Source organism: Pseudophryne corroboree, chromosome 4 (genome assembly GCF_028390025.1).
Source record: "Pseudophryne corroboree isolate aPseCor3 chromosome 4, aPseCor3.hap2, whole genome shotgun sequence".
Classification (NCBI taxonomy): domain Eukaryota; kingdom Metazoa; phylum Chordata; class Amphibia; order Anura; family Myobatrachidae; genus Pseudophryne; species Pseudophryne corroboree.
The window spans coordinates 715,726,999-715,730,887 of record NC_086447.1 but is presented as its reverse complement, the minus strand read 5'-3'; positions in this window follow the sequence as shown (position 1 = coordinate 715,730,887).

Below are 3,889 nucleotides of genomic sequence, written 5' to 3'. Positions count from 1 at the left end.
TCTTTTATAACTGTAACTCTGTAACTATATATATTATAACTAACTGATATACTGTACATATGTTATTTTGTATGCATACCCCTTTTAATATCAAATATATATCTCTCTGAGCGTTGGACCTCAGCTTACAATGTGTGCGACTGCTTTCTTTCTTTCAAGGGATATAGTGTTGCGACGTTCAGCGCACTCTTATCGTATATGGTTATAAGATGCGCCTTGCGCCCGCAGTATATATTAACGCTGGCATTGAAATGTTTATTCAGAAATAATTTGAACTTCACACTAAAATAACTCAGACACGTAGGCAGAGCTTTGGGTAAAATCACTGGCCACAGTTTTATTAACATACCACCTTACAAGGTTGCAGGGCACGGATAGAGAAGTGCTGGGCAAGGCAAAACGTGTTACCAAACCATTCCATTTTCCTGGGGCATGCCCTGCCTACCCAGTAGGCACCGCGGAAACACCAACCTAGGGAACCAGCCCATGTGGCGCATATCACACTCGTCTGGCGTGCAACCCACTGGCCCAACCGTCCACAGCTGGAGGCGGGCGCGCGTCCATTCACAGAGGGTGAATCTGCATACCTCAGCTGACTCCCCCAATTCACCATGCCTTGCGCACCGCCTCTTCCTGCCACACAAGGTTCTCAGGAATGCCTGAGCACCAAAGCCCCCACCTTGCAACCTACCATACCCCTCGGCCTTCCAGCACTTCCTGCACCGATTTGTTATACCTGTCGGTGCCAATATTTGACAAAATGCCTCCTAAAACCCTTGCACATACCCTATGCTTTTTTGCTGACGTGATTGTCTTTTCCCATTCATGGGAATTGAACCTTGGTCTCCAACACACAACGTAAGGGACGCAACCTCATGAGCCACGGAAGCTGTGCCAGCCATGCTAAACGACTTCTGGGGGGTTTCTGGGTGAGCTTCTGCTCTCACCCACGCTCAAAATTATTAACACGTACAATTAGGTAACATAAGCATCTCAAGGTTTGGGTGTAAAAAACACAGACAACCGGACCTAAAATTAGGATAATTTAAATTATTATCCCATCCCTGGTCCTCCCTTAAACACCGATTAGGTCCAGAGACTCTTCTAAGGTCGCTACCTCTAGGTGTTGCACTATAACCTTTGCCCTGCCGGTACCTTTACCGCGCGCAATAAAGCCCTTTTTGCTCATGCCACTAAACCTTCGGTGCGGTCCTGGCACCCACTGTGTAACTACTGCACCCCACCCTAATGCTTTAATATCCTCTACTTAGCGAGCCGCAGATGTTGCCGCACCTGACCCAAGTAACCGAGTGCCGACTTATGACCTGCCAGCTGTCCCTGAGGAGCTGAATGTGTCCAACCGCCGACATGAATGCCGGCTTCGCCGGTTGCCAGTCTGCTCTATGCTGTTTAGGGGAGCAGGGCTCACCCTCCCTCTAGTTTGGAATTGCTGCAAATCCCAGGCAGAATCATATACCTATCTTATATACTTCTGTCCTCCAGCATTGCCTTCTGCATGAATGTGACCCTGTGGCACGGGTGCGCCAATGCTAGCCTTCTCAGTCACTTGCCAACTGGTAGGGGTGATGCGTGCTGATTGTTCACCACCTGCACTCCTCCTGTTGTTGTACCATAATTGTATAGTCCTGTTGGCCATCCTGTGGGCCCGTATGCCCATGGCCCCTACTATTGGGAACACAGTTAGCCTTTACACAAAGATTATAGCAATGGTGCGCAACAATATCCCCCACAATGCAGCTGTAATTTCTGTGTAAGAGTAAGCAACCAAATTACTCGAAATACAGAGAATGAAACAGAAAACACACAGGAACTATTTAGCGCTAGAAGGAAAACCACATTCACCCTGTGCAATAGTGTACACATCCACTTCACAAATTCTGTGAGTGCGTTACCACTTTGAATTTATATAAATTAACTATCTCGTCCGTCTTTTAAGATACCACCAATTCTCTAAAAAAATAGGGAACATATAATAGTGCAGATAGTCTAAATAATTCAAAGAGATCTTTATTTGCACGATGTCCACTTACAAACGAATCCTTTTAAAAGTGTGTTAGATTATCCACACAGGCAATGCAGCAAAAGGACCTTTTCAGGATGTTCAAATCGTTGTAGGATTTACCATAAAAGATAAAAAAGTGCAAAATAGTGCAGATGGATAAAAACAATAACAGCTTTAATACAAAAGTGCACTTACAACCATAAGTTAATGTATTGCATTAACAGAACCCACAAGGCAGAAACAGCTGGTCCCGGCTCCTGATAGTCCCCAGATCGTCCAAGGGTAAAGCAGACACACACTTCCGGATAGTGTGCTCAGTCCAGCAGGATCGGCACCAAAGTTCAGCAGCAGTGGACAGAAACGGTCATACCATCGCTAAACGCGTTTCAGACTGACGTCCTTCTTCAGTAGCATGGTATGAATTAGCTGGTCCGTGCTTTTAAAAGCAATTGATTAACATAACAACAGGTGTCCAAAATTAGATGACGCCGTACTCCCGGTCATTTCCGCATACACCGGAAATGACGTGACCTATGCGTTCCAGGTGACGTCATTATGCGTTCCAAAAGTCCGTTTTTCATATTCTAATTCCGGACAAGTTATATTTCCAAGCCCACAGTGTTTCCAATATAAGTGGGCAAGAATTCAAACATCCCTTTATTTTAAGATGGAGTTCATCCATTGTATAGACACATGGAAAACATAACAATAATATAATATAATTAATAAATATGCAATAGATAAAAAATACATATATAATATAACAATCAGAAAGAGGAGAGATACAAAGACACCAAAGACATGGATCAAGGGAATAACTAATATGCTTCGCAAGAAAGAGAAGCTAAATTTCAAGGAAAGATTATGTTAAAAAACTCTTCAATTCAAAATCGACATTGAGGCCCTTAGGTATAAGGGTCCCCAATTGATAGATCCATCGCATCTCTGATTGAGAAAGCCTTTTCTCAATATCATTGCTTCTCCATTTTGGGAGAATTTGTTGAATTCCCCAAAAGTTTTTATACAACAATCCCTTGATCCATGTACACTTTTGAAATGGGCAGAAACATTGTGTGTTACTAAAGATTTCCGGATATTATAGACGTGTTCAGCAGCTCTCACTTTAAGTTGCCTAGTAGTTTTTCCTACGTAAAATAACCCGCATTTGCACTCTAATAAGTACACCACGTTTTTAGAGTGACAGGTTATAAACTCATTAATTGGATAAGTAGTACTCCCTACATTAAAATTTACAAATTTTCTATCTTTCATTTTTACAGTCTTACACATAAGGCAAGCCCCGCACCTATGAAAACCCTTGGTTCTATTACTATGTCTTACTTCACTTTCTATACTGCTCTTGACTAAATGGTCTTTTAAAGAGGGGGCCTTTCTATATACAAACACCGTTTTTTGTGGAATCACATCGCCTATAATTGGATCCTGTTTTAGAAGTTTCCAATTTTTTTGGAAAACCTCTTCAATCTCTCTATGACAGTTATTATATTGACTGATGAATGCCCACTGATATTTAGTATCCGATTCCTCCTTTTTACTTTTTGCTTCCATAAGCTCTTTTCTGTCAATTTTTTCAACCCTTTCTCTAGCTTTATTTAGTAAATCATCCGAATAGCCTCTGGCACTTAATCTTTGTGAGACCTCTTTCAATTGCACTTCACAGACTGATTCATCCGTGCAATTCCGTTTTACTCTAGAGAATTTTCCAAAAGGGATGGTATCCAGCCAATTACTGTGGTGTTGGCTCGATTTATCAATATAACTGTTAGAATCCGTGATTTTTCTATAAGTTTTGGTTTTAAGAAAACCATTGTCAATATAGACACTCAAATCCAAAAATGTCACTTC